Source organism: Panthera pardus, unplaced genomic scaffold, assembly GCF_024362965.1.
Source record: "Panthera pardus isolate Hobbes unplaced genomic scaffold, ASM2436296v1 HiC_scaffold_20, whole genome shotgun sequence".
NCBI lineage: Eukaryota > Metazoa > Chordata > Mammalia > Carnivora > Felidae > Panthera > Panthera pardus.
Window position 1 is genome coordinate 12,863,126 of NW_026526766.1, and position 24,794 is coordinate 12,887,919.

Here is a 24,794-nt window from a genome sequence, read left to right on the forward strand (position 1 = left end):
CCGTTCCGCTGCCTCGTGCTACCCCTCCAGCCTCGAACGCTGACATTTAAAAGGGTAACAGCCGGGAGGCTGGAAGGGGGCCGCCGCTCCTCCTCGGGAGCGCCTCTCGGTCCCGGTGGCCTCCCCGGGCCTCCCGGCTCGAGGTCCAGCTGGCGGGGCCGGGGCCGTGGCGCACACCTTCCCTAGTCACTGGCGCTCGTCCTCGTGACAAAAGAAAACTTCAGGCTCGGTTTTCCAGCTCGCAAACAGTTAAGTGACTTCCTGCAAACGCTAGAGTCCCAGCAACCAGCCTTCCAATCAAAAGTAAGTTGGTTGATGTCACTGACATGGGCCCAGCCAATCAGAAGGGCGTTCCGAAAGCTAGCGCTCCACACTTGTGAACGCGGGAGCCGTAGTGGAAGTGGACAACATCCCTGTTATTTTGTGCTGCTGGTAGTAAAAGTGTGATATGTATGGGAAGGCAGGGGTGACGAATAAATGCAAGGTGAATCAATATATTTTTTTAAATCTAAGTATGTCAGGACAAGTTGCCCAAGAAGAAACGCAAATGAGAAAGGATCATTTCTCTTTTTTCTTTTCTTTTTTTTTTTTTTCAGTTTTGAGATGCAGCATACTTTTGGGCAGATTTTTTAATACTCCTTCTATCCAGTGCATTAATGATGACTAATTCATTTTTAAAATGCTGAGCTGACAAAAGTTCCGTTTAAACCAGTCTTTTTCCGTCTCACTATTCTTACACTGAAACACCCCCAACTTTGCTTTTGTGATACCTACCATTCCTCTCCTTCCCTAGCGCAATTTATTCTAGGTGAGCTATTTTGGTTTGTTTTGAAGCTACTGTAACCCACCTTCAATTAAATGGAGACCAAAACAAAACAAAAAAATCCTTCATTTGTATAATTTTTAAAAACATCATTCTTAGCTCATTTTCTTTCCTCAGACCCCTGAACGGTTTTCGGGGCTTCTCTCTCTTCCCTCACTTTACAAATGTGGAGACGGAAACACAGAGAAGTGACCTGTCTACCTTATCAGGTAGATAGTGACAGAGCTCAACTGAAACAATAAATCTAATGATTCCAAGCCCTTTGGGCTTTCCAACATCTGAGCTCTTCGATTTTGTGAAATATTAACTGTGCTAAACAGATTCTTAAGAACTGGAACAAGCCAGAGATCCTTAGCCATTGAAAACTGTGGCATTACTTGATCAATGATTAGCATGGGTCTTGGAGTCTGATTAACTCAGTTTGCCTCTCCCTCTGAATGGTTGACAGTTGTTTTCCATCTTGATAGGTGAGAAAGGAATCTAGGACTCATGGCTCTTCAGGAGGCTTGCCATCAGCACAACTGGTTAAAAACACATTGATTGTCCTCACTGGGTGTGAAAGGTGCCTGCCTCTCTGTGATGCAGATCCACTGAAGTCCAACCATGGCCCCACTGTCTGGTAGCCTTGGTGAAGGGTTGGGAAAAACTAACACCAGTTTTGTGGTCTCTAAAGGCAGAGTCCCAAATTAACCCTCCCAGCTTGAAGGCCAGTGTAGTTTACTTTGACTTTGCTTTTGAAGCGGTACAGAAGATATTGGTTGACTATATGGAAAAGGAAGTATGGAAAGGGGGTGGCGGTCAACCAAGACTATCATCATCACCATCTTGGTAAAGTAGGTGCATCATGGTGTGTAAAAGTGAAGCCGTCTTAGAGTTCTTGAATTCCAATTCCCTTAATTTTAGAAAAGAATTCACTGAAGCACAGGGGAGTTTGCCTACTTCATAATTTTTCTGGGACAAACTCTGTCCCCAAGGATACATGATCATTTAGTAATTGCACCTTTGCTTGCTTCTTTAAGGTCCGGCACAAATACCAGTGGGATCTCTCCACGGTCTCCATGATGACTGCCTGTACAGTCTCTTGGATTTGCATGAACTGACATTGCACTGGGCACCTTCAGATAGCCCTAGAGTTAACACTGGGATTATTCTAGATACGAAGGAAAACCTGCATCTTTCCTTGGACATTGTAATCAAGGAACTTGAATGAATCAACCATCATAGTTTTTTTAAAAATACAAACCTTCCCCTCCCTTACTTCTGGTCTTCTTCTCTTTAATTAATTATCTTTAATTTAATTTTGTTTGGACTGGACATAACCCCTGAATTCTTCCAACTCAGTCATTTCAGAGTTATAAAAGAAAGTAATGAAAGAAAATCGAGATTTCGCACACATGACTTTCTCTCAGATATTTATAAGTGTATCTGCTGCTTTGCTTTAGAATAGCTTTTTTAACCCAGAAATTCTAGAATTATAGAATGCTTTCCCCTTTATCTCTTTTCCCACTCATTTCTGCTCCAGATCCCTATGTTTCTTTCAGGGAGCTAGGTATGGAGGAATACAGAAATGAAAAGACAGTCTAGCCTCACTGAGGCTTATATGTTAAAAACAAACACATATATATCACAAAATAATATATATTACAGGTAATAATTCCAACATCAGGATGTGTGTGTGTGTAATTTAACAACAAGGTCTCCTTGCCGTATTGGGATGTGTATTATAATAGTTTTATGATTAAAATCAGCTTACACGGTTTTGCCAGCATGTGGTTGTCCCAATTAAATTCTGGGAAAGTAAATTATCCCAAATTAATATGAATCATTCCTAATTACAATGAATAATTTACCAGGAAAATATATATTATGCCACATAAATATGAGAGGTCTGTTTTCCCCCAATTTAATCTTTGTAAATACACATTTCAAATCCACACAAACCAATGGGGAGGAGCACGGGAATTCAAAGACTGTAACTGTGCTTCTAGTTTATAAGTATGTGTTTTCCTCTCTATATTCTGTCTAAGGCTTGGATTTATTATTCAAGTTCTTGAGAACAGTGGTTTATGGGCCTGTAGCTCAGTCTTTATTTTCTGTGCATCCTGAAATAATTATCATTATCACCTCTAGAAGAGATAGTGCCTACAGAGAACTGATTATTTGAGCACGTGTTTAGGCCAGTTTGGGGCAGAGAACCCACCTCCCAGGGCCTGAGATGAGCTGTGTGACCCCAGGCAACCTCTTAGAGCTCTTTCCTCCTCTGTGAATTCACGGGATTAGATGCATACATCTCCATAGTCCCTTACAAACTCCAAATTCTGTAGGGACCCCCCCCCCCCCCCCACCAAATAATGAGAAAAGCTGGGCAAGACTTGGGTTCTTTAAACAGCGTTTCTGCTGTGCATCTACAAACAGGTCTTTATGGCAATCAATATTTAAATTAAATCAATATTTAATGGGATAGCAGGCACAAATATAAATTTGTCCGAATCCCTTATAGTCTTTATTCCTTAATTGCATAGTCTCTCCTTTTCTTTCTGCAAGCTGGTTTGTGCAAATTTTCCACCCTAGCGCCAACTGAGGTATTTCCAGGGGGAACACAGCCCATTCCGTCACCTCCCCAGGAGATTTTTAATCCAAACTTAGCCCTGGGTAGAGTTTCCCCCGCTCACCGGGTGGAGCTAATCACCTGGGGCTTAATCTAAAATTCATTCTGCCTAGTCTCATCTCTGTCCAAGGCCCAGGGAGGTTTAGGTTAAAGAACTGTACTCGGTATGTAGTGGGTTCCGCCAACTCTGGCTTTTCTCACTCTTTCCTGCTGGGAGGCGTGGAAGGTGCTGGGCAGAGCTGCCTGCCTCCAGGCGGGGAGGAAGGAGAACAGATGGCCCGCTGGGGGTAGGGGGATCACGTGTCGGACCTCACTCTGGGCTGGATCCAGACATCTTTCAGGACCCAGGCCCTTAGGCTTTCAGCGACTCCACCTAGGCACACGGCACGGCACGTATCTGGGGCAAAGCCGTGTTCATTTTAGTGAAAGCTGGGGAATCAGGGGAAGGCGGCTGAAGGTTTGGGGAGGGGGAGACGGTTTGGGGAGGGGGAGGCGGGGCTGAAGGGATCTGGCTTCGAGCAAAGGCAGTGTTCTGAAATTGAAATACAATTAGGTGAAGACCTGTCTGCCCAGACGCCTGAGGCCCTAACGTGGGTTAACTCCCAGGGGCTGGAGAGGGAGGCGGGGGTGGGGGGTGGAGGGGGCTCAGGCCCGCGCGAAAACTTGCACGACGTCCTACTTTGCTCTCGCTCCACTTAGCAGCCTTCCGCAAAACTCCAGGCCTCTCCTTTGCCGAGCAGAAAGGCCACACGTTCATACATATGCAGGAGGATAAGTTTAGCTTGCAGCCCCCCGCGCGCCGAGAGGCCCTGCGCGGCGCACCGTGCATCACCCGCGCTCGGGGGCGGGCTCTCGGCTCCGGCCGCAGACTGGCGGGCGGCTCAGCCACTTGCGGGCTGCGCGCCCCGGCCTGGCATCGCCCTTTTAAAAAGTCTTCCGCAGGCGGCCGCCGCAGCGGCAGCCGGAGGAGCCGAGTTCATCTGAGGACAGCCCCAGTTCTCAGAAATCCCTTCCCTGCTGGAACATCAAGCTCCCTTTACTGCAGTTGAACAAACTGCCCTAGATTGGGGGATGAGGAACCCGCCCCAAACTCGTGCAAGGAGCTCCGGGCGCCCGCGCCCACGTGAGCTAACCTTGAAATTAGCCCCCGCACCCAGGCGGGAGGTGGGGAAGGCTGGAGGGGGCGGGGGCCGGCTGTCGGCCCCTCGAGGCCCAAGCCCTTGGGTTTGCGCCCTCCGCTGGCGCGCACCGCCCCCACCACCCTGTTTTATAACTTATGGGGTTGCATTTTTTTCTTTTTAACTCTTCGGGGTTGGGTAGGTGCGTATGTGTGTGTGTCGGCGGGGGTGGGGCGGGTAGAGGCACCTTCCCCATCCCCCACGCCCGCGAAGAAGAGGAAAACCTGCCCTGCGGGCTCCCCTGGGAGCACTGCAGAGTAGGGTGTCGGGATGACATAAGCTTCTAAACATAGCCGCACCGCACCCCAACTCTGCGCGCCGCGAGCAGGGCTGGGGCGGGAGCGAGGGGAGAGCAGGGAGGCGGGTGCTGCTGTCCGCGGGCGGGGCGGGCCGGCCCGCCCGGCTGTGCGGGAGGAGATGACTTTGCAGGAATCGTGTTCGCAGAGTTTGCAGGCAGTCTCTCCCGCGACGGTCGGGCCACGGGGTTAGGAAGCATTCCTGCCATTCCGCGCTCTCTCCTGCCTCACAAAAGCCACACACACACACACACGTGCGCACGCACGCACGCAACCCTGGGATCTAAGGTGTCTTTTTTATGTAAATCAACCCAAACCCCCAGCCTTAGCGCCCCGGGTGGATTTGCCCGGGGGCATCCGCGCCCTCCAGCCTCCCAGCCTCGCGCCTGCCTCGGGGCTAAGCCCGCGAGGGGGTCGGAGCGGCCCTCCCGGTGAGTCAGATGGGCTGTGTTTCCTGTGGTTGTTGTGGAACAGTTTGTCCTTTTTACCAACCCCCCCCCCCCGCCCGGTCTCCACCCCCTTGGTAAATATAGCGCTCACGTTTCATCATCTCTTTGTCCAACGAGCGCCAGACACCCCGGCCCGCGGCCCCCGCCGCCTCCCTCCTCCTCCCGGCTCGCAGTTACCTCGTGTAACCCCGCGCGGGCAGGAGGCGGGCAGCAGCTCGCCCCGCGCCGGCTCTGCACCCCCTCGCTTCCTGCGGCCGTACACTCCTGTCCCCTCCCCTGCTGCCAATTCCAGCTTAAGTTGTGCCCCCAAGCCACCGTCCCACCCCCTCTGGCCCGGTGTCCCGGGGGCCGGGTCGGGATGTGTGCAGGTGCTGGTGGAGGTAGCCCTTCTTCCCAGCCCCGGGCGTCACCCGGCGCTCAGGCCAGTAGTGGCTCTTCCACTTACCCAACCTCCCCTCTCCCAAGTCCCAAGGCCGCCCCCCTGTTCCCCTCCTGAGCGCAGGTGACGAGCTGCTGAGGCAGTGTCTGATTCACAGAATGCTGAACCAGCGACGCGCACTTGGGGGTGGGCGCTCCGTGAACGTCCCCCTCCCACCCCCTCACCCCAGAGGGGAGTGGGCTGGAGGGGCGGGAAAAAGCGAGGTGGGTGGATAACAGCTTACCCTTCCCTCTCTCCCTTCCCCTCCCGGTTTCATTTCCACACATACAATCACCCACCGGGGACCGGAGGCGGCTGGTGTTCTCTGAACACAGGGAACTGGCTCTCTCTCTAGTCGCCTGTTTACTTCCCTGCTCCTCTTCGCCCTCCCTCCTCCTCGCCCCCACCGCCCCACGCTGCCTCCCGCCCCGGAGCAGCTGGGAAACCTGCAGGAAAACACTGCAGTCATGAGACTTCCCTGGACCCGCCGAGCTGTGGCCTGGGTTTGCCCTGCCTGGCCCTGCCTTGCCTTGCCTTGACCTGGGTCCACTTGGGGCACTCGGCCCTGGAAAGAAAGGCTTTTGGGGCTCCCCATCCAGGAATGTGGAAGAGGTGACAGCCTCTATCCTTGCCGCCCTTTTCCTCTCTCCTCTTGGCACCAGATATCATCCTGTGGGGGCCCTGCCTGGCTGCCTTTTTGGCTAGGGCTCTGGGCCACCCCCATGAGTGGCCACCTGTCCAGAGATGGCTAGTGAGAGAACTGACAGTGTGTAAGAACTCGGCATCCAGGATGCTGCGGGGCTGTCTTATCTGCCATCACAGCCTGTCCTGGTCAGAACGGGGCACCCAAAGTTCCCTGCTGACCAAGGTTTTCAGGCAGAGCCCCTAAAGCCCGCTCCCAGGGACACACCCTCTCTTTATGGAGTCCAGGCCAACAAAACCTTCTCTTTCAAAGCTTGTTTCCCAGCAGCGAAGAATTCATCCTGTCTTCCTAAGTGAGCTGAGTGAACAAAGAGCTCCAGGAGGCCATGAGGGTGAGCTGTGGGTGCTGCCTGCCTGAAGTTCACCCCCCGTTTAAAAGCCACCTCTTCACCACAGCTCTCTGCTTCACTGCCATGGTTACCAGTTCCCTGTCCTCCGCAGCACCAACGTTGTACAGAGGCAGAAACAAACATGGGCATTTTAAATGTTCTTTTAAATATCCGAGACACAGCTTTGGTATTTTGGTAGAAGGGAAGGGGGAATGCATGCCCTGGAGGTTTGGTGGTTTCCTTCCGACCCCATGACCCTGAATAAATCTCTCACCCTGACTGGCCTCTCAGCTGCTCAAGGAGGGAAAGAGGCTTACTGAGATACTAGAGAGTGGAATTCACAACAGAACAGGTGCACCCACGCTGGCGAATCTTACTCAAGGCAGACTAGCTCTCCCCTGTCCACACAGCCTCAACCCCCAGCTACTGGGACTATCCCACCCATCAGACTACGCCATCTGCTGCTTATTCTGTACCTGACTCAGGGCAGTCCCCCTCCACCCCACCCCTGTTAACATTTTTGGGGAATTTAGCAGCCTGGTGGAATAAGGACCTGAGACCCCAGTACATACACTGTAACCATTTGCCCCCTCCGCCCTGCCTTGGGCCTTTGTCCTACAGGTTCCCTGGACCTTTTTCACCTCTAAGTAACAGCACCACCGCTGCTATTTTCATTTCACGTGTCATGTTCCCTGACCAACACGTCTTTCCTTGCCACCTTATTTAGTCTAATAACCCCATTTAAGCCATTCTTTCACCTTAGTTTGACCTTCAACCTACTTTTTCACCGTTCTTCATTGCCCTTAGATTCTCACATCCCTCCTATCCAGCTTAGATCTCATGGTCTATCCTCTATCACTGTATCATCCACACCCCTCACTTTCTTCTTCCTGGGGCTACCCATCCGGCAAAACCCTGAGTCTGTCCGGCTTAACACACTGGACAAAGACAACTGTGCTGTCTGTTGTCACTAGCTCTCTGATCCTAAATCTCAGGTGGGCTCTCAACACGGCCCTTCTGCATTTCCCTAGTCAGCTTCCTGTCCCACACTCTGAAATGACACCTTCTATCCTCAAACACCCCCCCCCCCCAACCCACCTCTCCCCTTCCTCACCCGGAGCTGAAAACCTTGCTTCTTAATCACTGGGAAAATAAAAAATACAAGCAATTTCACAAGAACTGCCTCATCTTCCCATGGCCATGGCTTCCACCCTACCTGCCTCTGACTCTGCCTTCCTTCCTGTCACATGAGAGGAGTGTCCCTGCCCTTCTACTTGGCACCATGATCCCTTCCCCTCTTGACTATTTAAGTGGTCTCTCCTGAAATTATCTCCTCATCTTCTCCTCATTGGTTGTCCCCCTCTCCCAAATAATTCACGTTGATACAGAAACATGATATACTCCTTCTTTCCTTTATATGTAGAAGTATGTAAATATATGTATCTCCTTAGCCCCCAGTTCCCCCTCCAATATTACCCTTTTGCCATTTTTTTCTTGGCAACAAACATCTCAAAGTTGCCTGTATGTCTATGCTTCTTATTCTCTCTTGATCTCATGCCAATCCAACTTTCACTGTCCTTGGGCCACCAAAATCGCTCTTGGCAAGGTCTCAAATGACCCCTATCCTACTGCATCTATTAGGTATTTCCCTTCATGCAGCTGGAAGCAAAGAAGTCTAAGGAGTGGGCCAGGAAAGTACGAGGGAAACAGAAAAATATGGCATCTGAGAAGCAAAGAGAAGAAACTGTTTAAGGAGGGGAAAGGAGTTTAATTCTCTCTTCATCTCCTTTGCTGTTTTCAGTTCTTCTCCTGGCTCTCTAAACATTGGGGTGCCCCACGGCCCTGTTCTTTGGCTCTTGTCTCCACCTATGCTCATTCTCTTGATGATGGAATCCTTAACTTCTGTCTGCCAATAACTTCCATTTTTGTTTGCTTAAGTAGGCTTCACACCCTGCACGGGGCTCGAGCTCATGACCCTGAGATCAAGGCCTGAGCTGAGATCAAGAGTTGGAGGCTTAATTGACTGAGCCACCCAGGCCTCCATGACTTCAAATTTTTATCTTCTGTCCAAACCTCGCTCTTGAATCCCACACTTGACTCTCCAGCCGTCTACTCATCATTTCCACTTGAGTTATCTAACAGGCATTTCAAACTTAACATATTAGGATTGGACTATTGATTATTTCTCCCCTCAAGGGCTCCATAACAAAGCCCTCCTATCTTAGAGAAGGGCATTCCAGTGCTTCTGCTTGCTCAGGCCAAAAACCGAGGAGTCATCCTTAATTATGCTCTTTATGTATACCCCACAGCTAATCCATCAGGAACTCCCCTCAGCTATGTTTTCCAGACGTATCCAGAATCTGGCCCCTGTCATCACTTCCTCCACCACCTTCCTCTCTTGTGTTGCTAACTGCAGTAGCCTTCTAGCTCCCACCTTGCCCTCCTTCTTTTCTCAGCACAACTGCTAGAGTGCTCTTCCTGCTGTACATATCAAGTCACATCACTGCTCTGCTCAAAACTCCCCAGAGACCCCCGTCTCCCTAGGAGTAACTGTCCAAGTGCTTGCAATGGGGATGGGGACGAGGCCCATTCCATCTGCCTGAAAAGTGACTCTCTGATTTCCTCTCTTGTTTGCACCCCACCCCCGCTCTGCTGCGGCCACTCTGCCCACCTTGCTTATTAGGGAACTTACGAGCCACACTTCCACTTTATTTGTCACGGCTCTTTCTTCTACCTGGAACCTCTTCTCCAAGAGGGGTCTGCATGGTTCACTCCCTCACCTGCTCCAAGCCTTTGCTCAGCTCTCCCCCTCTAAAAGTGGTCCGCACTGGGCACCTGGGTGGCTCACTCAGTTGAGCGAGCGACTCTTGATTTCGGCTCCAGCCATGAGCTCATGCTTCATGGGTTCGAGCCTCATGAGGGGTCTCTGTGCTGACAGTGGTAAGCCTGCTTGTGATTTTCTCTCTCTCTCTCTTTCTCTGATCCTCCCCGACTTGTGCATACACACACTCTCTCTGAAAATAAATAAACATTAAAAAAAAAAGTGACCTGCCCTGGCTCTTCTACTACTCCTGTGATTGCCTTTGTCTACATTTTCTTTTTTTTCTGTGTCACTTATCATATGCTGATCTGCTACACATTTTGCTTATTTATTATATTTGCTGTTTCTTCCCTGTCTCCTGCTAAATACAAACTGTTTTGCTGGCTGATGTATTCTGTTTTAAATTTTTATTCTTTTTTATTTTTTGGCTGGAGTATTCTTAGTGTCTAGAACAGGGCCTGGCAGTTAATACGCTTTCAGTAAAATTTGCTGAGTGTTGACTAAACACAGGATAAGCAGCCCAAAAAAATTTGTTTTGAACTCTGGCTAACTATATGTCAGGTACCCCAAAATGCACTGTGTGGTCTTAGCACTCCTGGTTTATAGGTGAGGAAGTTAACGTTCAGAGAGGGTAAGTGGAAAAGCCAAGCTCCCACCGTGGCAAAGCTAGGATTTGAGCTCAGGACTCTTGAGTCCAGAGCTCGTGTTCCTACTCTCTCCATTACTGTGTCCCTGTAAATAAGCTGTCAGGCCAAGAGTGAGTTCTTTCTGCTGTGGCGGCAGGTAAGCTGTGGAGATGCACGGTGGCTTGTGACATCTCCAGATGGCACCTGAGTTTGTGTGTGGGAGTAAGAGGGGACACATAGGTCCCTTTCCCTACTCTAGACTGGTGCTGAAGAAAGGGTGAGGGTGATAGGCAAGGACATAGTCAAGGCTTGCCCCGGGGTATTTTGGCCACTTGTGAAGATGCTGGGCATATTTGTATAAAAGAGGCAGCATGGTGCGATAGATTTGTTTCTTGCATTTTAAATTCAATGCATTTTAAACAAGGATTGGCTGGGGTCTCTATTAATTTGGGACCCAGGTTGATGGCACAGCCACCCTTTGGAGCACTCAAGTCATAATTTCTACTTACATCTCATGTCACCATCCCAGCTGTAAGGGGAGCCGGAAGCACGCTCTTCCCAGGCACCCAGAAAGTAGAGAGCCAGCAATCTTTCTTGGGCCCACGTCCAGTGGGAAGCTTGAGGAAGCTCTTGCTGCAGCAATCCTTACAGATGGCAGCAATAGACTCTGGACAAAATATAAACAACAATCACCTGAGGCCCCTGAAGGGTGAACCAAAGCACACAGATAGTTGGCATTTGGAAGATGGGAATGACCTGAGAATTTCCTGTCTATTATGGATTTTGACGTGGGGGTCCTAATTTGATGTCCTAATTTGTGCCATTTAAAATAGTTAAAAATATTCATAGAAAGCCGACAGCATTATTGGCTTGAAGGGCCACAGGATACGTTTTAGAGTGACCACAAGGGCTGGAAAGTAAGGGAAGAAACTCGAGAAAAGAGCGCGGGAGGAAAAGTCCCAAATTCTGGGAGTAAAGTCTGTCCACATCTCAGGCGGATCCCAAATGGATGCCTAAGACGGCATAAGTGAACTCAAGTACACACATCTCTACATTTTATTTTGTCTATTTATGTTTTTAATGTTTTATTTATTTTTGAAAGAGATAGATGGAGTGTGAGTGAGGGAGGGGCAGAGAGAGAGAGAGAGACAGACAGACAGACAGACAGACAGACATAGAATCCCCAGCAGGCTCCAGGCTTCAAGCTGTCCACACAGAGTCCAATGTGGTGCTTAAACCCATGAACCATTAGATCATGAAGTGAACCGGTTGGATGCTTCACCAACTGAGCCACCAGGCACCTCCACACATCTCTACATTTTAAACAAATAAAAGTGAGATCAGGCTCTACTTTTTAAATCTCATTTTCAGCTAGCAATTTTCTGTGGATGTTTTCCATATTCCTCATTATGTTCTTCTACGGTATTGAAAACGAGAATATATCTTTTGAATAAGTAAGCATTCACGTGGTTCAATTAAAAAAATATAAAAGGCTATATAATGAAAAATCTCTTTCCCAACCCTGTCCCTTAGCTATCAGAAACAACTATGTATTACTCCCCACCTTTTTTTGGGGGGGGTAAATCCTTCCTATTTTATGTATATCCAAGCAAATACATGTATCTTGCTCACATTGTACACAAATGGTTAATATCCTAACAGTGCTCTGTACCTTATTAGCTTAATATATCTGGAGGATCACTACAAATCAATACATATAGGTTCTTCATGTTTAAGGGCTGCCATAGAATTCTGATATAAATGTACCTTTATTTAACAAGTTCCCTGCTGCTCAGTTTTTTGGTTACTTTGAGTCTTTTGGAATTCAAAAACTTATTACCATAAATAACCCTCTTTTGCATTGGGGCAATGCGGCTGTGGGATGAGGTTCTTGAAATGAAATGCCGGATTAAAAGATAACCTGTTCTTGTAATTCTGAAAGATGTCAAATTGCTGTCCCCAACGTTTGTACCAATTTCTACATGCCTATGAGTGAGTGCATAGAAGTACCCGTTTCCCCACATTCTTATCAATGAGTGGGTTAAAAACGTTTCTGATCTTTTATCAATCAATCTGATTGATAAAAATAATACTTCAGGGTGCTTTTTAAAATTATTCTTTTGAGAAAGAGAGAGTGTGAGGGGCACTCACAGGGGCAGAGAGAGAAGGGGAGAGAGAATCTCAAGCAGGTTCTATGCCATCAGTGCAGAGCCCAATGAGGGGCTCAAACCCATGAAACTGTGAGATCATGACCTGAGCCGAAATTTAGAGTCAGACGCTCAACTGACTGAGCCACCCAGGAGTCCCTTTCAGGGTGCTTTTAATTTTCAACCTCTCTCATTATAGGTGAGGTTGAATATCTTTTCATATGTTTGATAGCTTTTGCTATTTCTATTTTTAATCCATAGCCATTACCCTTTTTCATTCAGACTGCAAGCTTTTCCCCTATAGAGTCTTTCTATATTAGGACATTAGCCTTTTATCTGTGAGTAAGGATCCAAATATTTTCCCCAACCCATCATCTGCTTTTTAACTTTGCTTATTGTTTGTGCTATGCAGAAATTTTTTTTGTGGTTGTTGTATTTTTCAGTTTTCTATACTTCTAGATGTCATTTTCATAATTAGAAAGGCCTTCCATATTCTTATTATTAATTATCTCACGGCTTTCTCTAGAGCCCTTTATGATTTTATTGATCTATTTAAAATTTTTTCCTGGTGTAATTTGTGAAGTGTGTACCCCATTTAACTTTTCTCCGAGTGATATTCAGTTATTCCCACCCCAGGTGTTGATCTCATTTTTTTACATGTGTAGTCATGTTATCTCTGAATAATGACAGGTTTTTTTCTTCTTTTCTGAGCTTTATGCCTTCTCTTTCTTCTTCTTACCTCACTGTACTAAGCAAAAGTTCTAGTAAAATGTTGTCTAAAGTAGGGGTGGTCATGGGGGGTGCCTGGTGGCTCAGCTGGTTAAGTGTCCGACTTCGGCTCAGGTCATGATCTCGCGGTTTGTGAGTTCGAGCCCGCATGGGGCTCTGCACTGACACCTCAGCGCCTGGAGCCTGATTCTGACAGATTCTGTGTCTCCCTCTCTCTCCGCCCCTCCCCTGCTCGTGCTCTGTCTCTCTCTCAAAAATAAGTAAACATTAAAAAAGATTTAAAGTAGGGGCTGTGGGCATCTCTTTGCCTTGTTCTTAATCTTACCCACCAGCAAATGGGTAAACAATCAGCTGGCTGTGCCTTGCCACGTTCCTCTCCACAAAGTTGATGCCAATTTGAACTACTCTGTAGTGCATGGAGTTGCCTAGGAAACTATAACCATTAAGTCTGATATTAGCTGTAGGTTGTAGATGCCCATTATCACATTTAGAAAGTACCCTTCTATTCCTAGTGGGGTGAGACTTTTTATCCTAAATTTTGACAAATGCTTTTTCTATATCTACGGGGATGGTCATATGCTTCTTTAGGGCCTTTATTCTATTAATGTGGTGAATTACATTAATTTATTTTTGAACGTGAAATCAACCTTGCATTTCTGGAGTCCACCACCCTTGGTCGTGATTTATTATCGTTTTTATATATCTCTTGATTCTATTTGCTAATACTTCGTAAAGAAATTTTACATTATGTTCATGAGGGATATTGGTCTGTAACTATCTTTCTTGTACTGCCCTTGCTATGTATTGATTTGAGATACCACTTTAGCCATACACGAAATTTCTGTTTATATTTGAGTCCTTTTTTGGATTTTATATTACATTCTGCTCCATTAATATTTGTCTTTCTTATTTCATTATTGTTAATGGGCGCATTGTTGGCTATTTCGGAATTAGGTTATTTCCGGCTTCTTGCCACCACAGACAACACTGTAATAAACAGTATTTTGGCTAGATCTTTTCCAACTCCTTGGTTATACCCTGAGTATAAATCCTTAGAAGCTGAATAACTGGGTCAATGGGTAGATGTAATTTTTAGAATTTGGCTACTCTGTTAACTGGTATCCCATCAGGAGAATAGAAACCATGCTAATTGTTTCAATCAGGGGACCTAATTTAGGGAATGATTATTATTGTTGGAAGGGCTAAAGGAACAGAAAGGGGAAGTTGAGATAACCCCTAGATTAGTAACTGTAGGAAGCCACTACCAACCTTCGGATTGTGGAGCAAAGAGGAGAAGGTGGGGGTGTTGCCAGAGCCCAGGACACATTCACTGCTGACAGTGCTGATGACTGTGCTTGCGGTTGAGAGCACTGAGGTCACTACCGGAGTCCCTGCAGAACGGTGGAACCATAGTCATCCCGCTGTTGCAACTTCTGGAGAAAACAAAGGGTGCCCCACTGCTTCAGCAGATGTAGCTGGAAGCAAGAGAAGTATACAAATGCTTTCTTCCTTCCTGCCTTCCAGTCACCCCTCCCATCCACCAATGCCTCCCAGACTGAACCTAATCAGAACTAAGATGCCAAAGAAGTCTGGAAAAGTCGTTTGCAGAATCCAGCTCCAACTGAGAGAAGCAAGGCCAGTATCAGGGACACTGGATCTGTATGGTTGCACAAAGCCCCATCCCTCAAAAAACCCCGTGCTGTCACTGTCTTGAAATTCTTCATACTTTCCGAGCAAGGGGTCTTGCATTTTTATTTTTGCATCGGCCCTGCAAATTATGTGGTTGGGCCTGCCCAGCCGAGCTTCAAGGGAGGAGAATGGAGCTGAGAGCGAAGAGGAAAATGCCAGGGCCGCTATGTTGCCAGAATGCTCTACCACAAAGTTTACAACAGTTTGAATTACTTACCAATGAGGGAGTTGCCTGGGAAACCACAAATTAGTTATGGTGCTGATAGGGAAGTTCTTAAGAGTTCCCCTAAACAGTCCAGTGGTTCCAAAAGCAAGAGCAGAGAAATCAACAAATTGGTGTTCTGCTCTCCCAACTTAGGGAGTCTGATTAGAAACCCCCCACCCCCGCCTGGCCCTGAGCTCGGATTTGTAATGTCCCTCCCTCACTCCTAAAGGGGGAAACAGATCTGACCGGTGAGTGTATTGGTTGTCATAAAATTGACATATTATTGCTTTGCTTTTGTACATCTGGCCTATCCATCATTAAATTAATCTTCCATTGTTCTTTCTAGAACTTATTGGTGCAGGGGAAATTTACTCAGCATTAGGTGGGTCAGGCTCCTGGATCTGTCTGCTCCTGGAAGCAGACACCGGTCCTCACATTGGCCCTGAAGAGCCCAGCAACACAAAGGGAATGGAGAAGATGTTCAGAGAAGGGCCTTCAGATTTGGGGAGGGTAGTTATATTATAGCCAGGATCAGAATGTGGCCCTGTCATTGCAGGAGTTAGGGTGGCCATGTAGAGAGGAAGCAGAGGGACCTCAGAGGGAGCCCAGACTTGTGCTCCAGCCCTTTAGGGACCAAGAAGGGCCCACTTTCGGATGAGGCACTTTCAGATATACCTCCCCACCTGCCTGCCACTGTTGTCTACAATGTCCTTCTTAAGGATCCATTTCCTGAGTAAAGTTACCCGTAGGTAACTTCCTATAGTTATTCATAAAGGAAGTCATTCATTCATTCATTCATTCACTTGTTCATTCTTCAGTAGACTGGGCCTCCACCCTATGCTAGCACTGGACTTGGTAGCAGGGTTATAGTGATGAGTAGGACACCCATGACACCTGCCTCCCCAGTCCTATGGTCTAAAAGGGGAGGAAACTAATCAGTTGCAATACCCTGTGATCTAAGCTCTGACAGGAGAATTAAAAGGTGCTTCAAAAGCAAATGAAACAGGGGTCCCTCACCGTGTCGGAGCATCAGGGAGAGATAGAACAAAGCTGAGGAGAAGTGAGGTAAGCAAGGAGGGGAAAAGGGTGGAGGGATGTTCCAGGAAGGGGGGATAGCAAGTACCAAGTCCAGAGGTGCGAGAACAAGCTCCTGTAAGAAACCGAAAGAAGAGCAGCTTGGGGGAGAGCTGAGGTCATGTCGGAAAGGGCTGTGGATATCCATATGGCCTTGATCCTGAGGGCAGTGGCAAGCCCTTCAGATTTTTAGCCTGGAAGGAGACAGAGATTTATACTTTAGGATACCACTCTGTCTGCTTTCTGAAGAATGAACGGAAGGGAGTCATGCTTAGAGGAAGAGGAGAAGAGCCCAGGGGAAGAAGGGAAGAAAGTAGCTTGGAATAGGATGGTCGTAGAAGGATGGAGAGAAGTAGGCAGATTCTGAAGTTTAAGATGAAAAACTGACAGGGCTTGGGAATCAGATTGGGTGAAGAAGGGCAAAGGAGGGGCTAAGCAGGTCCCCTAGGTTTCTGGCTCGGACAACCGTGGGACAGACCTGTAGGCGAGGACAAAGAATTGGCTTTTGGGTGAGCTGAGCTGAGGTGTCTGTGGAGCTGCCTAGCAGACAGTTAGTTGGATGGCTCCTCACCTTGAATTACTTTATTATAGATTAACAACCAACCTTGCAAAGTACTAAGGGGATAAGACACAAGAATCTTTGTTTTGCTGAAGGAAGGAAGACTAAGCAAAAGCCCTGAACTGTCTCCCACCTTGAAATCATAGATCCATTGAGAGCTCCCCCTCTCCTCCTGGTTGCACTAAATATCCTGCACTTCTGCTAGAACATTCCTCTTACTGCTCAGTTGCCTGCTTACCCATCGGTATCTCTTATTAGATTATGAGCTGGTGGCAGGATGTGGGTTCAATTCATCTTTGGCTTTCCAGTGCCTTCTAGAATGCCCTGAACATAGTATACTCATATCCCAATAAGTGACTTCAAAATGTACTGAAAATTCTGCAATTAACTGAAAAGCTGTTACATGGAAAAAAACCAAACAAACCTCTATTCATTTTAGTGGGAAAAACCATGTTGTGTGCCATCCCAAGATACCAAACAACTTTCACAGATAGAACACTGTATCAATTGAATAATGGCAACAAATGAAGTTAAAGAATAAGCACAATTTGGGGCACCTGGCTGCCTCAGTCCATAGAGCATGTGACTCTTGATCTCGGGGTCGTGAGTTCGAGCCCCATGTTGGGCATAGAGATTACCTAATTAAAAAAAAAAAAAAGAATAAGCACAATTTCAAAGTTAAATCAATACAGTGTATACAGAAAAGGTAATGTAGTACAACTTTATTGTACTTACTCTTTTTTTCTTCTTGCTCAGTATTTTAACCTTTTGATGACTTCTGTATCCACACAGGGTTAAAAATAAATTCATAGCCCAGAACAACATTTCTAGGGTAAAATAAATTTAAACATGGGAGTGCTTGGAAATAGTTCAGGCGCACAACAGGTCACAGAGTCACAGATGCTGTTGTTTTTCAATCCTCTCATGGGGCATATGTATACAAAACAAAATGTTTTGGGTTTACACAAACATGGCTTATGATTTAAATTTGTTCCAAATAAGGGGCGCCTGGGTGGCTCAGTCGGTTAAGCGGCCGACTTCGGCTCAGGTCATGATCTCGCGGTCCGTGAGTTTGAGCCCCGCGTCGGGCTCTGTGCTGACAGCTCAGAGCCTGGAGCCTGTTTCAGATTCTGTGTCTCCCTCTCTCTCTGCCCCTCCCCTGTTCATGCTCTGTCTCTCTCTGTCTCAAAAATAAATAAACATTAAAAAAAATAATTAAAAAAAAATAAATTTGTTCCAAATAATATTCCCTACAATAAACTGCTGTGTCAAGAAAGTTGGTGAATGGTCTTTGTTTGAAACCCCGATGAAGAAATATGACTTCTTGTTTATTATCTCTGTGGTGAGTTCTTGAGTCCAAGAGTTGTCATTTATATTTATATTTATAAAGAAAGAAGTCACAAAGTGGTATAACTTTCAAGAGGTGTAATGGTGCAAAGTTGCTAATGCATAAAAGGAAGATGAATGAAGGATGGATGGATGGATGGATGAATGAATGAACGAATGGATACCTAGCAAGGCCCTCTGGTAAGGTCAGAAGGAACCCTTGTTGTATGACAGAGGTCTAAGAACACCGAGGAGCATACAGTGATGGAGAAAGTGATGAGAAACCCAAGGAGGAGCTGAGGCAGAAAACAGAATATGGAAGAATTCTAGCTACCCCTTCGTGATCATTCAGTATGTGCTATGTGTAATGACGAAATTATCTCTGCTGGACACTTGGGCTCTGTAGGGAGCCAAGCATACAGTCTAATTTTCCCACCCTGAGGACCTTGCCCTGCATACCAGCCCTGAAGGCCTTCATTTCGTCTGGGTTGCAAACTTGAGGGTGGCTCCTTCAAGTTTCTAGTCCACTCGGTGGAAAGACCCTCACTTGTTTTGCCCAGTGGGCATTCTCTCTCCTCCTACAAACTGGCCTGGGTTCTGCCATCGCCTGTATTCCCTATGGACTTGGAAACTAGGATGTCAGATACTTTGTGTGCAGCTGGGCCACCATGTTGAAGCTAGTCTGTCAGGTTGGCCTGACTTCACCTGGGCCTGGAGCCTACAGCCTTGTTGGTCCAGGGTTGTGTTGGGCAGTTAGCACACGGCAGTCATGACTTTACTCTTCCTCCCAGTCAGCAAAAGCGTCACCCCTCACCTCCACTCCTACTGCCTCAACTTAAAACAATCTGGAATGGAGAACTGTTTCTTGCATTTACCATCTACCTGGCATATGCATTCTTTGACATGTAGGTATCTTCTTCCCCATCCCTTCTCCATCCCCATTGTCTATTTTTGCATTTGTTTCTCTGGTTTCCATACACGACTTTATTGTTTTACTGTATGTCCACTTTGCTCCTTCTGCTCTGTCCCAGTGCTCCATTTTTTCCTGATCTCTCTTTCTTTCCCCTGTATTTCTGCATACTTGTTCTGTCTGTGGCTTCGCACTAATGTATGTGAAGATCAGTGAGAGCTTTTCATCCCACAGACCAATGGAAAAACTGGAGAGCTCCGAGTGTGAGCATTACGTGGATAGAAGCGGAAGAACATACTACATTGCAAAAACAACTTCAACATGATTGGATCTTAAGTCTCAGGAGATGGTAGCCATTGAAATCCTGTACATCTATGTTAAGTTTTATCCAAGGTTTTCTTAAGCTTTCAGTTCTACTGCAAGGCATTCTACTAAACAAGCCTGTGTTTCCCATTAGCTCATAGATGAGCAGGGGTTTGGGACAAAGGTGGTGTAGAAAGCTAATGCGGTGGTTCTGCAAGGGGTCTGCAATAATTATAGGAACCTTCTTTGCATCACTAAGCAATTGTCTTCAGCCAACTCTCAGTTTCCAGCTTCTTGCATCTGGTGTTTATAGTTGAAAAGGTTTGTGACTTTTCCCACGGAGGCACCTGCCATGTTGGAAGGTCTATAATGGAGTTTTGGCTTTGACTGGAGACGGAGAGAAATGAACTGACATGAGAAAGTCGTATCTTGGTGTTAGGCTGATTTCAATAAATTATAAATTGAAGTGGCCACACTGAGTGAGGCCACCCATTCAGCCCAAGTTATATGAACAGGGGTTTAAGATGTCAGTGCTCTCATAGTTCATATTACCATGCTGGATCTAGATGGAAATTTTACTCGACACAACCACTTAAGGGGGAATATCGTGTCTGAGTTATTTTAAAAAGGCAGTCTGTCTTCTCTTAACACTTTTATACTTTCAGTGTTTTATAAGCATCTCTGTCACCTGAAATGGAGGCAAAGCATTATCGCTCTCATGTCATGGGCGAAGAGATGATGCACAGACATTAATCGACTTTCACCTTGCAGGGCAATGGCTGAGTCATTCAGGGTCACAGGTCTCCTTTTTGCTGCTTATTCTATAGGACAGCATCACCTCGTGGTCAGCAAGTTAAAAGTCCTGCTCTCCTACTGATAGAGGCAGTCTGTTGGTGACCTTGAGTGACTTTCATATTCTCTCTGGATGCCTGTTTTCTTGCTGGAAGTCTAGATAACACACCCACACTTCTGACTGTATCTTTTTTTTTTTTTTTTAATTTTAACTAGGAATGATGGAATCACACATGAGGGATTTCATATTATACATAAGCAGAGAATCTCCAGGTTAGAAAGGACCTAGAAAGGGCAGCTGGCGTAGGGGTCCTAAAAATTTGCCTTACAAGAAATAGTGAAAGTTTAAAAACTACAGTTTCTCAAGGCCCATCCTACTGAAATGGAAAACCTCAATATGAGGACCAGGATTCTGTGTTTTAAAAAAATCACTCCAGGGGCGCCTGGGTGGCTCAGTCGGTTGAGCGTCCGACTTAGGCTCAGGTCATGATCTCAAGATTCGTGTGTTCGAGCCCCACATCAGGCTCTGTGCTGACAGCTCAGAGCCTGGAGCCTGCTTCTGATTCTGTGTCTCCCTCTCTCTCTGCCCCTCCCCCGCTCATATTCTGTCTCTCTCTGTCTCAAATATAAACATTTAAAAAAAAGAATCACTCCAGGTAGTCTGGCGCAGGTTTAGAAATCATGGCTTAAGTGGAACCACTCCATGGGCATGGGGGCAGGACACATGCTCCTTAGGTCTGGTAAGGGGTGAGATGTGCACTTTAAATACGTAGGCCACGGGATCAGAATCCAACCCCCTTAAAAGCAAGGGGACTGAGAGGGGATGGGAGATGAGTTGGGAGGAGGTGTTGGGGAACCCTGGACTCTGCTTTTGCCACTAAATCCTTGAGCTTAAATATGGAAGCTGGTAAAATCCCTGAATGGAGCCAGCCTCGGCATTATGCAGCTGTGTGACCTTGGACAAGCCACTCCCCATCTCTGGGCCCTGGTTTCCTGTCTGTAAAATGGGAGTGTGGGCTTATTGATCTCTAAGTTGCTCCTATGACACTTTGACACTAACCTACTATCCTTTTTGATGTGGGCATGCTATGATAATAAATGCTCTCCATTATCTTAATTTTTTAATAGAATGCCTTATGGACCCAGCACTTGTCCCACTGAATCTGTTTTCAGTCACAGGCTCCCCTGAACAGTATGAATGCCGTGCCCGGTCCCTGAGACGGTGCGACTAAAGCATTCCAAGATGTTTCTTTGCCCTCTTCGGCTGGAAAAGCGACCTCCAAGTAGGTGAGATCTAGAGAAGGGAGACAGAAATCTAGATTGCAAAGGTATATGGAAGAAAATATGATTTGGTCTGCAGGGAGGTAAGTATCCTAGCAGACAGCTCTGCGGCAGGTGAGGGTAATTCTACCTGCTGTGTGCTGCTTCAGAAGGTGACCAGAGAAGGCTCCATCAACTGGCAACGACTGAATGTTCTCCAGTGACCATGCTCACCTTGCCCCGGGTCATGGCCGCTGTTGGCGGGAGATGCGCTTAATGGTTATAGTAGCTGGCACCAGCATTGGCTCCTCAGGCTCAAGTCTGGCCAACTGCAGAAGCTCAGCAAGGAAGGCTGTGGAAGCAGCAGCGTCTTGCAGGCCAGAAATGATCAAGTGTTCACCACGACTGGAAAGGAACCAAAGGAGAACAGTTTTGGTGAGAGAGCCAAAGCCGAGGAGCCAAGTAGTAGGTTTTATTGGGCTTTTGTTAGAGTCAAGGAAATTCAACGGAGGGACATTTATTGAGTACCTCCCGTGTGTCAGAAACTGTACAGGGCTTTAGGAATTCACAGACAAGCAAGGCACAGTACCTTTCTTTAGGGGTTTATAATCTGGGGAAGTAGTTCTCCCTAAGAACAAATATCATGTCATTCTAGTGGTGACAGCATCGTGGGGGAGGGGCTTACAGGGTCTTGGGCAGCAGGAGAGGAAGGCAGGTGAGGTGACATCTGAGTAGGAGTTTGCCAGGAGAAGGGGGTAGATAGGCCAGCAAGGCAGAGAAGACAAAATTAGCAAAGACAAGCATGGTGCCCTTGGGAAGGGAGAGCAGGTTGGAGGTGTGGGGGCGATAGTGACACACAGGGGAGAGGAGAATGGGGAGGTACAGCTTTGGACTGAGCTATAGAGTTGGGCTTAGTGCGTGTGTGCGTGTGCGTGCGTGCGTGTGTGTGTGTGTGTGTGTGTGTGTTTGCATAAGGGCTTTAGCAAAGGGAGTCTCTTGTTAAATAGTTGCACTGGTGTTTAAAAATATTGAAAAATATTGAAAAGAATATGGAGGATGAATGGGTGGAGAGCAGGGTGGAGCCAGGGGCCATATTCAGAAGTGAGCTGGGAGAAAGACAGTGGGGCACTGGGTCCTGTTGTGTCTGGGTGTGAGCAGTATGTGAAAGAAAGGTGCAAAGAACCCTTCTTGGTTTCCTGGCTTGGTCCAGGGCTCCAGAGATGCCACCTCCCTCTCCCCACTCCCTCCTGCTCCAAGTCTGTATCAGTTGGGCTGGTGGCCTCCTGCTCTCTGTTTCTAGAACAGTCTTGCCAATCTTCCTCATTTTCCTATTTCCAGTCTCAGTTAATCTTTCTTCATCTGCACCTGATTGACTTTAGGGGGTCCTGAAATCATCACGTGGTTCGATACCTACAGTAGTAACAAAACTGCAATCTGGGCTGCCCCTTTCTCCGTGTCTATATAAGCTAAGTTGCCGCCTTCATCCATTAATCACCTCTGTAACTTTTTGTAGCTTATACAGCTGTGAGCTTACAGAAAGTCCATTCATCTTGACAGAGGCATTTGCTCTTGTGTAAACAGTGGTGAATACAGCCGGCACCATTTAAAGGAAGGGAGGAGAAGAAAATAGGATGAGTTGTTGTGTGCCTGGAATCTTAACATTTACTTATTTTAGGTTCTGGGTGTCTTTTATGGGCTCGAGGAGCTATATCCAACCCCCTTTCTAGAGCTGCTGTTTCTTCCACAGGCTGTTAGGTTTGCACGCTCCAGGCACCTCGTTATATACGTATATACGCTTCCATTCACGGCAGGAGGGAGTTTTGTGTGGGAGGAAGGTCTACCTAGAGAAAGGAGCGGATGGCCCAGATGTTTGATCCACTGGGGTGAGCCCCTTCAGGACAGGCGTGGGCAATGGGGCAAGGCGCTAGGGACATCTGGAAAGACCTGAGAACTGGCCAGGAGGCAAGAGCCTCCCTCCCTCCTTTGCCATTCTGAAGGCAGGGTGGGCCAACCTCTCTCCAAGTTCACCTCAAGGTTTACAAGGGTCAGCGTGTTTGTGCTGGCCTTGACATTTTCACAAATTGCTCTGTAGTTGTTTTCATTAGTTTTATTCCAGCTGCTGCTCCAGGGTCCTTCTGGCAGCCTGGCCGTCCAAGCCGGCTTGGAATCCCTCCTTAATTGACTCAAGTCATGAAAAGGTGCCATCTGCTTCGAACTCTTGCCTGTTCCAATGCCGGACAAATCCCAGGCATGCACCATAGGAAAAGCAGTAATGAGGTTCACACCTCCAAGTTTACAGTGCCTAACTCTGTCTGGTCAGGTGTTAAGTGCAGAGGTGAAGTGCAAGCCCGGGGGAGGGGGGGCGGATGGCGGGGGAGGGTCTAAAGAGTAAACAGGCCTGGAGAATGTGCTTCCTCCTGGGTCCTAAGTGACGCCAGCTTGGGGAGGAGATTTCACAGCCATCCTGTCAAAACCCTGCGGTTAATAACATCATGATGACCTAAATAAATTCACAGATATCAGTTACTCCCTGTGTTTTCACTTCACACCAGCCCTCCACAGATGCGCCTCAGCTTGGGAAATACTGGGGAAAAGGCCTTAGGGAGAACTGCCCTGTGAAGCTATTAGTTTTATCCCACTTCATAGAAAGAAAATAAGAAACTTAAGGAGGTTTAGGAAGTAGAGCCACTGTCGCCATGATGCAGCCGATGAGTGTTGCCGTCCAAACACTTTCTCGTTTCATATTTATTATTTAAAAGAGATACCAAGGGCAGTGTCAGTGGAGCAAAATATTTATTGACTTTCGTGGAACATCCCCCAACAGCGACTTTTTTTTAAAAAGTTGTTATACCAACTGTAGTGTGAAATTGACTTCTATCTCCTCCAGTACAGTGTGCAGTCAGAGTGCCTTTCTTTGACACATTCCGAGACATTAATATGGACCCAAGTTCAAGCATGCCTCAGAAAGTTACATGCTAAAGAGGGGCTCCAGTACACTGCTGTTTGTTTATCAGGAGAGATGAGTCCCTACTGGAAATCAGGAAGCAGCAGGATGGTCTAAAATGTACTGCTAGTGTAGGGCATGGGAGGTGGGGGCCAGTGGCAGAAGGGGAAGCAGTAAATGAAACCCAATTTAAGATCTGGATCAACCAAGAGCTACGTGTAGACCTTGTTTGGATACTGACTTGAACACACAGAGTAACTATAAAACAAACAAACAAAACCTGAGGGGTGTCTGGGTGGCTCAGTTGGTTATCTGTTGGACTTAAGGTCAAGTCATGATCTCATGGTTCATGGTTCCTGAGTTTGAGCTCTGCATCAGGCTTTCTGCTCTTAGCCCAGAGCTGGCTTCAAATCCTCTGTCCCCTCTTGTCTGCCCTGCCCCCACTCATGCACACATGCTTTCTCTCTCAAAAATAAATACACATTGAAAAAACCTGAGATGATGGTGGGGGGGAGGGGGGGTAAGATACTGATTGGATATTTGGTGACATTAAGAGTGTATTTTTTTTATGTCATTGTGATTATGTTTTTTTAAAAAGAATTCTCA

At 47.0% G+C, this 24,794-nt stretch overlaps 2 long non-coding RNA genes across 5 annotated transcripts in view; both read left to right on the forward strand.

Moving 5' to 3' along the window:
* Nucleotides 1-116: 116 nt before the first annotated feature.
* LOC109275411 (uncharacterized) overlaps nt 117-24,794 on the forward strand; it is a 31,127-nt gene continuing 6,449 nt past the window's right edge. For 3 of the 4 annotated variants that reach the window (XR_002084124.2, XR_008424143.1, XR_002084126.2), the window contains exons 1-2: nt 189-303; nt 21,158-21,271. This is a non-coding gene — a long non-coding RNA (uncharacterized LOC109275411). Of the gene's footprint in view, nt 304-21,157; nt 21,272-24,794 lie in introns of all 4 variants that reach the window. The other variant, XR_002084125.2, reaches the window with a different exon arrangement.
* LOC109275412 (uncharacterized) lies at nt 310-2,080 on the forward strand. The gene is made up of 2 exons (XR_002084127.2): nt 310-1,442; nt 1,843-2,080. It is a non-coding gene; the product is annotated as an uncharacterized LOC109275412 (long non-coding RNA).